This window comes from Manis javanica, chromosome 10, assembly GCF_040802235.1.
Source record: "Manis javanica isolate MJ-LG chromosome 10, MJ_LKY, whole genome shotgun sequence".
Taxonomy (NCBI): Eukaryota; Metazoa; Chordata; class Mammalia; order Pholidota; family Manidae; genus Manis; species Manis javanica.
Window position 1 is genome coordinate 66,618,479 of NC_133165.1, and position 11,217 is coordinate 66,629,695.

At 50.0% G+C, this 11,217-nt stretch overlaps 1 long non-coding RNA gene across 3 annotated transcripts in view; it reads right to left on the reverse strand.

The window, feature by feature from the left end:
* Window positions 1–8,454: 8,454 nt before the first annotated feature.
* LOC118972181 (uncharacterized) overlaps window positions 8,455–11,217 on the reverse strand; it is a 32,794-nt gene continuing 30,031 nt past the window's right edge. For 2 of the 3 annotated variants that reach the window (XR_012122345.1, XR_012122346.1), the window contains one exon: window positions 8,455–8,686. This is a non-coding gene — a long non-coding RNA (uncharacterized lncRNA). Of the gene's footprint in view, window positions 8,687–10,493; window positions 10,598–11,217 lie in introns of all 3 variants that reach the window. The other variant, XR_012122344.1, reaches the window with a different exon arrangement.

The window sequence follows — 11,217 nt, forward strand, 5'->3', positions numbered from 1 at the left end:
CAGCAATTTACCGGAGAGTTCCGCTTTATTAGGGAAAGGTGCTGGGATATATAGGATGGGGCATAGGGTGATTGTGGTGTTACTTCTACGGGGCTGGTGGCTGTTGGCTAGGTGCTGGGATTGGGAGGGGGGCGAGAGGTGATTGGGCTTCAGGTGGCGCCGGCGGGAACCGAGGACCCCGAAAAGAAGCCGGAAGTTCGCCATCTTACTGGTGGGGACCCTTCATTCCCCCCTTTCTCCTCTATGGGTTTGTGGACATTGCTTTCTCTCTGACTGCTTCCTGCTGAACAGGGGCGGAGAAGGGACTGAGGGTTTGAGGATTGGGAGGAAAGGGTTGATAGGACTCCCCACAGTAAGGATGAGTAGATGTGGACTTCTTCAGGTTGGAAATCAATGAAGGTTCCCTGTAACCATAGGTTGAGGACCTGTTGATTCTAATGGTGCCAAGAGGATATGGGTGTCAGGAGCCAGGCGTCTGTGGCTATTGTTTCCAGGAACAGTTTCCAGCGGAGAGAGGGGTCCATCTCAGCATGTGGTGAGGAGGTCACGTGAGGGTGAGGGGTCTTCCGTGGCCAGAAGCTGGTAGTTCCTGAGTAAAAGCTGGTTGAAAGCTTGATTAGAGATTTTCCCGACTTGGGATTTGATGAACTTTATTATACAGGGTAAGAAGAGACAGACAAGAAGAATGACTATTATGGGGCCTGCAATGGGCCAGAGCCAGGTGAGGAGGGGGTTTGTTAGTATTGACAAGAATGGGTTGGAATTGGAAGCAGAGTGGAGGCTGGAGGCAAGGTCAGTGAGTTTGGTGATGTCAGTTTCTACAATGCCGGATTCGTTGATGTAATAGCAGCACTCTTCCTGGAGGAAGACGCAGGTGCCGCCCTTCTCGGCTGTAAGCAGATCTAGGGCCCGCCGGTTTTGAAGGGTGACTTTAGCTAGCGAAGTGACTTGTCTTTGGAGAGAGGCTAGGGAATCGGCAGTGGATGCCAGGGCTCCCTCAAGTTTGGCGTCGAGATCTCTAACTGCCCATAGAGAGTGACCCAAGGCTCCTCCTGAAAACCCCACCCCAATGGCTGAGGTGATCAAAGAGATACCGACCATGATGGGAAGGAAAGCAGCCCTTTTTGTGCGCGAGTGCAAGGGAGGTTGGAGTTCAAGGAATTCTGCCATGCTGTAAAGTGTAAGCTGTGGGATTAGGGTGACGAGAATGCAAGGTGTATCGGAGTTGAGAGGCAGTGAGTTGAAAAGGCTGCCATTACACCAAAAGAAGTGTCCCGGTTGTGTAAAAGTCTTAGAGCCGGAGGTAGGGGTGTAGATAGAGAGGCAGTGAAGTGCACTGGAGGGGGGTGGAGTTGGGCCTACACAGTGGTGGATGGTGAGATTATCTGGGTATTCTGGCTCCCATAGGGGTATGTCTACCAGGGGACGGAGGGGTTGTCCTTCTGCATGGAGGGAGTAGTTGGAAATATTAAGGCGCACGGCGGCCAGCAGTGGGCGCTGTAGTGATGCGCACAAGAAACAATTGGCGGTGTTGAGGGTGTGGTTGAGAAAGATGGTGGTGTCTTCAATGAGCTGTAACCAAGAGTAGGAGGAATAAGAAGATGAAGAGGCGCCGTCAGGAGTTTGGATAATGACTTTTTCGGAATGTCTGATATCTGATGCAACTTGAGAGATCTGGGAGCGAGAGGGAACATACTCTCGAGAGATATGAAGGGTACCATGGGGGGTCGAGGACCCCTTGTAGTAAACTGAGGCTGTTACTCCAGCAGCCCATCGAGAGTCCCAGGGATCTGGGATTGATAAGGAGAATGAGCCGTTGGGATATTTCATGAAACGGTTGGAGGAGTAATACTGTGGGTACTGGAAGTCACCCATGTAGTGAATGGTGCAAGACCAGTAGGGACATCCCCCGTAGGTGTCTGGCCATCGCCTGCAATAGGCTTGTCTTTGGTCATAGAGGAAGCAGAGGTAGGGAGAATAAAGGTAGCTGTAAATGAATACTTCAGTGGAGGGAGGAAAGTGGAGGTACAAAGGCTCAGAGCAGCCTTTCAGAGGGCAGTCTGATGTGGCAATGAGGGCAGTAACTTTTGTTTGATGCTGTGTGTAAGTCTGCTTGACTTTGAATCGCCATACAAAGGAGGATGGGGCGGCAGGGAAGACAATAGGAATGAGGGAAAAAAGCGAGAGAGCAGTAAAGGAGGAAAAAGTCATGATTCAGGTATGGATGGCAAAGAGGGTGCACGGGAGATGCGGAGCTTCAAGGGATCAGAGGGATGAGGCGTGGTAGAGTAGACAGCGTCTTGGGCTGTGTCCGAAGGACTCTGGATTGTGACTGATGGGTCTTGGGTGTCCAGAGAAGGTGAGTCTTGGGTATTTGGTTTCAACCTGGAGATATGAATCCAAGGGGTGACAGAGTTATCAGGCAGTGAGAGCTTGGCAGCCGAGGGGGTGCAGAGAATAACTGGGTGTGGACCTTCCCATTTCGGGGTGAGAGAGGGCTGATCCTCTGGTGGCTTATAAAACACTAGTTGGCCGGGCTGTAAGACAGGAGGATTTTGGGAGGCGGATGGATCAGGAAGGAGCCAATCTTGATATTTCCACAATTCAGTGCGGAGGAGAGAGAGTAGTGGAAGGGCTATATTGGGAGGAATTGGTCCTTTGTGGGAAGGGAGCCCCGGGGGTAGAATCGGGCGGCCGTACATGATCTCAAAGGGTGACAAGAAGGAAGGTTTCTTTGGGAGGGCTCGAATGCGGAGTAGAGCTAAGGGAAGTAAGCGAACCCAGTCAAGGTGTAGTTCTAGAGATAGTTTGGTCAGGATGTCTTTTAGAGTCCTATTGGCTCTTTCTACTTTTCCTGAAGCTTGTGGTCGATAAGGACAATGTAAATGCCAGGGGAGCGAGAGCGACTTGGAGAGGTTCTGGATAATTTGGGCAGTGAACTCAGGGCCGTTATCTGATTGGAGGGAAGTGGGCATCCCAAACCTAGGAAAGATCTGGGTGAGGAGGATAGAGGCAACTACGGATGCTCGTTTGTTAGTGGTGGGGAAAGCTTCAACCCATCCTGAAAATGTATCTACTAGCACGAGTAGGTATCTGGTACGTCGTACAGGGGGCATGTTAGTGAAGTCTATTTGCCAATCTGCAGCGGGGACATTACCCCTTGCTTGATGAGCCGGGAAGGGTCGGGCTTTGAGGGGGGTATTAGGGTTAGTGCGTTGGCAGATGGTGCACTTGCAGGTGATTTGGTTAAGTAGGGTTGTGTCTTCAGGAGAGAGAGGAAAAAAAGATTGTAAAAAATGGATTAAGGATTGGGGGCTGGGGTGGAACAGGTCATGTAAGAGGCGGAAGAGAGACTCTTTGTCCTGAGAGCAGAGGGCATCTTGTGATAAGGCTAAAACTGCAAGGGCAGACGGATTGTTGCCTGGTGCGTTTTCTGATAGGGCAACTGACCGGGCTACTCTGTCGGCCTTGTTGTTACCTCTTGCAATGGGGGAGTCATCTTTTTGATGTGATTTGCAGTGGACTATGCCTAGTCGGTGTGGGAGTTGTGAAGCTTCTAAAAGTTTAGTAATTAAGGCTGAATTAGTTATGGAATTCCCTTTTGTGGTGAGGAGGCCTCGTTCTTTCCATACTGCCGTGTGGGACAAGAGAATGTGGAATACGTACTTGGAGTCAGTGTACAATGTGAGAGACGTGTCCTGGGCCAGAGTGCAAGCTCTGGTGGCTGCAATGAGTTCAGCCTGCTGATTGGTTGTACCAGGGGGTAGGGCTCGTGCTTCAATGACATCTTCGAGGGAGACTACTGCATATCCTGAGTAGTGGATGCCCTCATGTTTAAAGGAGGACCCATCAGTAAACCAGATGAGGGAGTGTGAGAGGGCTCCTTCGGAGATCGTGGAGTGGCATGGAAGGAAGTTGTGAAGGGCTTCTAGGCAATCATGCGAGGGAGTATGAGGAGAGTAGGGCAGAGGAAGAAGAGTGGCCGGATTTAGGGGCGGGCAGGGGAGGAAAGAAATGTTTGGATTTTGGAGGAAAGAGGACAGTAAGGTGAGGAGTCTGGAGGGGGGGAGAGTCTGTAAACTTTTGTAGGTTAAGAGATCTTTTAGGTGATGTGGGGACAGAATGGTAAGTGGCGCTCCGAATGTTAGTTTATGAGCTTCTTTCTGCAAGAGCTGTCCAGCGGCTAATGCCCGTAGGCAGGGGGCCCATCCCCGAACTGTGGGGTCTAATTGCTTGGAGAGATAAGCTACTGGGGCAAAGGATGGGCCATAATATTGGCCTAGGACTCCTAGAGCTTGACTGGACCTCTCATGAATGTATAATGAGAAGGGTTTTGACAAATCAGGGAGATGGAGAGCTGGAGCTTTTACAAGGGCTTGACAGAGCTTAATGAAGGAGTGTCGGGGTGAGGATGATAATGGTTCTTCAGGGGGGCCCTTGCTGAGGTCGTATAGGGGTCTTGCCAACAGGGAGAAGTTAGGGATCCACGCTCTAAAATACCCAGCCAAGCCTAGAAAGGAAAGGATTTCTGTCTTGGTTTTGGGAACGGGCAGGTCAGAGAGGAGTCATTTTCTGTCTAAGGTAATGGACTTTCTTTGCTGAGACAGAAGGAATCCAAGGGGAAGAGATTTGAGCTTTGGCAGGGGATACTCGGTAACCTCTGGAAGCTAGAAGGTTAAGTAGAGACGCAGTGTCAAGTTGAGACTGTTCCCACGAGGGACTGCAGAGCAGAAGATCATCTACATATTGTAATAAAGTGGACTCGGGGTGATCATGGTGAAACTGTTTGAGGTCTTGAGCTAGGACTTGTCCAAAAATATGGGGACTATCTCGGAAGCCTTGTGGTAAAACTGTCCAAGTAAGCTGAACAGAATGTCTGGTGTATGGGTCCGTCCAGGTGAAGGCAAAAAAATCTTGGGAGGAGGGGTCTAGGGGAATAGAAAAAAATGCGTCCTTGAGATCTAGGACTGAGAAGTGGGATGCAGAAGCAGGGATCTGCGATAAAAGGGTGTATGGATTTGGAACTAAGGGATGGATAGGGACAACGGCTATGTTGATGAGGCGAAGGTCTTGGACAAGGCAGAAAGATCCGTTGTTTTTTTTTAACAGCTAATATGGGGGTATTAAATGGGGAGTGAGTGGGTCTGAGGTAGTTTTTGTTTAAGAGATCTTGAATGATGGGTTGGAGGCCTATGAGGGCTGAAGTGGTTAGGGGGTATTGGGCCTGACAGATATACTGAGAGGGGTCACGTAATTTGATAGAGGCAGGGGGACATAGGGCCATGGAGGGGCTTGTAATGTCCCAAACTTTGGGATTTACAGGGTGTATAAGGGCAGAACTGGAGCTTTCATTGGGTAGAGGGGGGTTGTCGGCTATGAGGGCCATCAGAAAGGGAGTACTGGGGGCTGTGGGATTGGATATAGTTATGGAAACGTGGAGGAGGGAAAGGATGTCCCGTCCTAGTAAGGGGATGGGACACTGGGGCATAACTAGGAAGGAGTGGGAGAAAGGTATGGGACTGTCTAGGATTGTGCATAAAAGGGAGGGGGGTTTTAATGGGAAAATCTGTTTACCTCCTACCCCGACTATAGGAGTAATGGCTGGCGTGGTAGGGCCCCGGTATTCTCGCAAGACTGAGAAGGTGGCTCCTGTATCTAGGAGGAAGGAGATGGGGCGACCGTCTACTGTTAAAGTAACCCTGGGCTCCTGTTTGGTGATGGAAATGGTCGGGCGAGAAGCCCCCGGGCCCCGTCAATCTTCTTCTGCCAGCCCCACTACGGTGGGCTTAGGATGGGGGTTGTTCGTCCAGCCTCCCCTTCGGGTGGTTGGGCAATCAGACCCCCAGTGGCCCTTTTTGTGGCATCTGGGGCATGGGGTGGTAGGAGATCTGGGGGAGGGGCACGCCCTTGACCAATGTCCCTCTTTTCCGCACTTGAAACAAGCTCCTTGGGGGGGCTTGTCTGTAGAGGGGCGCCCAGGTTGTGGTTTTATCAGCTGGGCGAACATCTGGAAATTGACCTGATCAGCTTTTTGTTTACGGCGTTCTTTCTCCTCCTCCCGGTTATGGAAGACTTTAAAGGCCACTGTTAGGATCTCAGTCTGTGGAGTAGCGGGGCCCTGTTCTAACTTTTTGAGTTTAGCTTTAATGTCGGGGTAGCTTTGAGCTAGGAAGTATGTCATAAGGACCTGTCTTCCTTCAGGTGTTTCTGGGTCCAGGCTGGTATACTGTAATAGGGCTTGAGTGAGTCTATCTAAGAACTCGGAGGGGGTTTCGTCTCTCTTTTGAATTATGTCTTGGAGCTTTTGAAAATTGACTACTTTACGAGCTGCCTTTTTTAGACCTGCTATTAAGCAGGAGGCAAAAATATCTCGAGAGTGGAGACCCACAGCGGTGTTATAATCCCAGTGTGGGTCTTGTTCGGGGACAGCAGTGGGACCAGGGGGACAGGTGGGGTCAGTCCTGTGGGTTTCGGTAGCATGCATTTGGGCGAAGTCCCAAGCTCGTCTACGCTCCTCAGGGAGGAGAGTATTGGCCAGGAGCATGAAGATGTCATGATGCGTGAGGCTGTAAGACTGGAGGGTCCATTGAAACTCCCTGATGTAGGTCGTGGGATCAGTGGAAAAGGAACCTAGGCGTTTCTCTAGTTGGGCTAAATCTCCTAAGGAGAAAGGGACGTGAACACGCAAGATGCCTTCGGATCCTGCTACTTCCCGGAGCGGGGCAATAATTTTGGGAGGCCCTCGGGACCGAGTCTGAGGGGGACTGAAGGGTTCTGGCTCAGTCTGTGCAGGGGAAACAGGTAATGGGGGCAAAGCCGCGATAATTTTGGGAGGCTTTCGGGACCGAATCTGAGGGGGCAAAGATGGACGAGGCTCTTGGAACTTAGTTAGAGGGGGGCTGAAAGGCTCAGGCTTGATTTGCGGGAGGGGGGAAGGTGAGGGGGACGGAGGAGGAGGTGGTGAGGTGCAGGAGGAGATGGTGGAGGAGGGGGAAGGGAGAGGATGGGAGGCTTCTGCGGGGGTGGAGGCGGCGGCGGCGATAGAGGAAGGGGGAGGGGCTGTTGTAGGAGAAGAAGGGGAAGGTAGAGGATGGGAAGCTTCTGCCGCGGGGAAAGCGGCAGCGGTGGCGGCGGTAGAGGAAGGGGGAGGGGCTGTTGTAGGAGAAGAAGGGGAAGGGAGGGGACGGGAGGCTTCTGCCATGGGGAAAGAGGCCGCAGTGGCGGCGGAGGGTGGAGGGGTTGTAGGAGGGGGACACGCTGAAGGGGGAAGTCTGTATGGCGGAGGCTCGTCGGCCGGGTCAAAGGTAATTGAAGAGGGACTGGGAGTGTGTGGATGGGACGGAGACGGCTTGCAGGCTAGGAGAACTTGGGGCGGGGAGCAGGTGGTGCAGAGGCTGGGATTTTGAGCTAGGAGGCGAAAAGCTTCGATATAGGGAATCTCCTTCCATTTTTTCAGGCGCTGGCAGTAGTTAAAGAGATTGCGAGTGATGTTAGGATCAAGAGTTCCCCCTGCGGGCCATTGGTTGTTATTGTCTAGGGGGTATGTCGGCCAGTCTTGGGAGCAATATTTACGGAGAAGTTTTGGTTTTATATCAGGCGTCAGGGAGAGGGTAGCTAGATGCTTAAGCAGGCATTCAAGAGGTGAACTTTCAGGGAGGGATGAGGAGGCTCCCATGGATAAAGGACAGAGAAGGAGACAAACAGGGGAAGACAAACGGAGATCCTCAGACTGGAGGCAGACCACAAGGAGACAAAATGGCTAAAGGACAGAGAAGGAGACAAACAGGGGAAGACGAACGGGGATCCTCGGACTGGAGGCAGACCACAAGGAGACAAAGGGCGTCCCCGATGGTCCTTGGTGGTCTGCGGAAACTCGTATACGAGTTGGAATTTCTTGGGAAGTGTGGGTCGTCACCCAAACTTCCCTAAGAAGGCAGAGTGCCGGAGTCACGAGGTACCTAGCGCTAGGCATTTTCGGCAGGCCGAACAGGTTTCGGCGGACGGAACAGAAGGAGGAGGGAGCGGGAAAAGGAGCGTTCTTATCCGCAAAGGAGTCACCTCATTTATGGCTGTTGGGGGGGGGGCTGAGAGTCTGCTGCAGCTGTGAAGGCCTGAGGCGGGGGTTTATGGCTTTTGGAGGAGGGGCCTGAGGGTCCGCCGCAGCAGTGAAGGCCTGAGGCGGGGAGCGTTCCCTCCTCGTCCCCGAGCGTCAGGGCCTTGCCGGACGATCACGGTCAATGGCACTGCGATAGCTCAGGGAAGAGTGGCCCCGGGGGGGGTGGGGGGGGGGGACTTACCTAAAGGCCAGAGAGGAGTGGTGAGTGTGATGAGCCAGCGCCGGAAAAAGAGGACGAGGGCAAGCTGCTGCTGGTGTTGGGGGAAGACGGGGCCCAGTTGGGGTGTCCCGTCTCCCGGGTTTCGGCACCAATGAAAGGAAAGGAGCGACACATAACAGCAATTTACCAGAGAGTTCCGCTTTATTAGGGAAAGGTGCTGGGATATATAGGATGGGGCATAGGGTGATTGTGGTGTTACTTCTACGGGGCTGGTGGCTGTTGGCTAGGTGCTGGGATTGGGAGGGGGGCGAGAGGTGATTGGGCTTCAGGTGGCGCCGGCGGGAACCGAGGACCCCGAAAAGAAGCCGGAAGTTCGCCATCTTACTGGTGGGGACCCTTCAGTTACCATTCTGCTTAGGAGGATAAATTAAGAAAACAAATAATCAGTAACAACTTTAATCATTTGTTGGTTAGAGATTTTTCCACTTATAAAAATATATGGAATAAATAATTCAATTTCTCAGGCCATGCAATCGTTTTCAATAACAAAATATTTCAAAGGCAAATAAAGCTTATACAGTTGTTAACAAACTTTAGCTTTTAGTCTTGTTAATATTACGATTTCATTTTTTTTTTTTTTTTAATATTCTGGCAACTCACTGAGACTTTAAGCATGAGAAACTGCTTTGATCTTTCAACATTAAGAGCAGACTAACAGTTAAAGAAAACTGTTTAACTAGAAACGAGATTCTAATTTTGCTGTGCACTTGATATCAGGACTCACTTGCTTTAATTTCACTAGGCACGACTATATCTGTAAGAATATAGTAATTTATTCTTCATTTGCCCTATGGTCCCAAGCACATAAGCCGGTGAGAATTAACCTGGGCTTGCCTGCGGCTTGACTGGGTTTATCTCACTTAATCTCTAAACATCTTGACCCTCCCCCCCAAAGCAACAGGCTGAGCGGGTCTTCCACAACAAAAGGCACCACGCTGTTTTCTCTCTTTAAACAAATAGCTGTACTTTAGAACAAAGTTACTTTCTTTATCACAAAACACATTCTTTAGCATGCAGAAGACTTTTCATTCTTTATACTTTTTCTTATTAAAACATACATTTTTTAGCGTAAATGTTTTATTACTTTGAGTAGTTTTAATTAAAACTTAAAACCATTAGAAACTTTAATTTCCAGTGAACACCGAGAAGCAGGCCATTGTAAACTGTTAAACTAACATTCTTTAGATTGACAAATTTATGAACACATTTTATAATTTCTGTAACCATGAGCTTTACAGCACAATCTCTCATAGAGTATATCTTCTTAACTTAGCAAAACTTTAAGGTTTTAGGTTTCTACAAAGATTCTTAGGCAGTAGGTAGGTATACACACTGTAACACACAATTAAAAAGAGGTTCACTTGCTTCAGTCATTTAGTTCACTCATTCGTAACAACTATTCTAGATTACTTACAAGACCTTTACTGATTAGACAAAGCCAAGCCTTTAAGCATTTTATTTTTAAAAGATTTAGCAGATAACATGACTTAAATGACCTCAGGTAAATTTAGGCAGCTGATAACTACAAGGACATGCCCGCCTCAGGCAAACTCAAATTAGCATTAATGCTTAACACTTTTTATCAGGTTTTCTGGAAGTTTTAGAATACCCAATTTTCACAAGCGCTTGTCTTTAAATCAATTTCATTAATACCATCCGGAGGTAGAAAGATATATTCATTTACACACTTAGGGGGTCGTCTGAGTCTGTCTCATGGTGAGAAAGAAGGAAAAAGAATATGAGGGAGACAAAGGCGAAGGATGAAGATGCCACTTCAAACAAAATGACTGTTGTATGTGCTTGTGAACGAGTGCCTGTCGTTGCACAGTTTTCCTTCCACGGGGGACGCGAATTTATCTGGGATTCGCAGCTGTGACCTCCTTATCCTGTCACGGGAGTCTTCTAGCGGCGGGTGCCCTAATGGCTCTTAATTGCCCGACCCGTGCCCGCGGGGAATGATGTAGTGGCAGAAAGGAGGAACGGAGAGAGCAGGAGAACCTTAGAACAAGGAAACTTAAAATGAGAAGCACAAAAAAATATAAACCGAAACCAAAACACAGTAAAACAGTCAATGATAACACTAAGCACACACACACCACATCTGATCGCACTCGTTCAGACCGGTCCTTCTCTCACTCTGGTGCGCACCACACTCACCACTTTCAGGGTCTTCAAAAACTCTCGTAATTCTCCTGAAGGGCGTCCACTCGGACTGCCGCAGGGTGACGAGCTCGATCTTTTCCTCCTCGGGCGCCAGTTTTCTGCCGATCGGATTTGCCTTCCTTAGGCCGAGTCACTCGGACCCTAGGGCCAGGATTGGTTACCTGGGCTTTTACCCAGGGTCGCTAACCTGGGGGCCGGGACTACCAGCCCGGACTTCCTCACTCGGGACCACTAACCCGAGACCATACACGGGATGGCGACTCCCGCTTTATAATGGATTTATGCAGACACGAGGGGGCGACCCTCGAATTACACTGCCCCGTCCAGACAATTAGACCTTGCCTCCAGCTGTCCTTTGTTCTCAGGGAAGCTGCTCGTATCCCGGACGAGCCCCCAAATGTTAGGGTCCAGGCTTCCAAGGCTTCTCCAGAGAACAAACTACACAGGCATAGAGATGTAAATTCAAGCAAAGTCTTTATTCAGCCAACTAGTTGGGGTCCAAGTCAGCCCGACGCAGCGGGTCTCAACAAGGACCCCGAGCACTCAGAGCCAAGGGTTTATATAGCAATTTCAAAGCACTTAACTCATAGCAATTTTCTATAACTATACATTATTCTTGCAAGACATATCCTGGGGTTAAGCAAGGGCAGGGTAAGACTACTCCTCAATGGTTAGGGAGGTTCTGCACGATAAGCTTGGTATGTAAGATTTACTGACC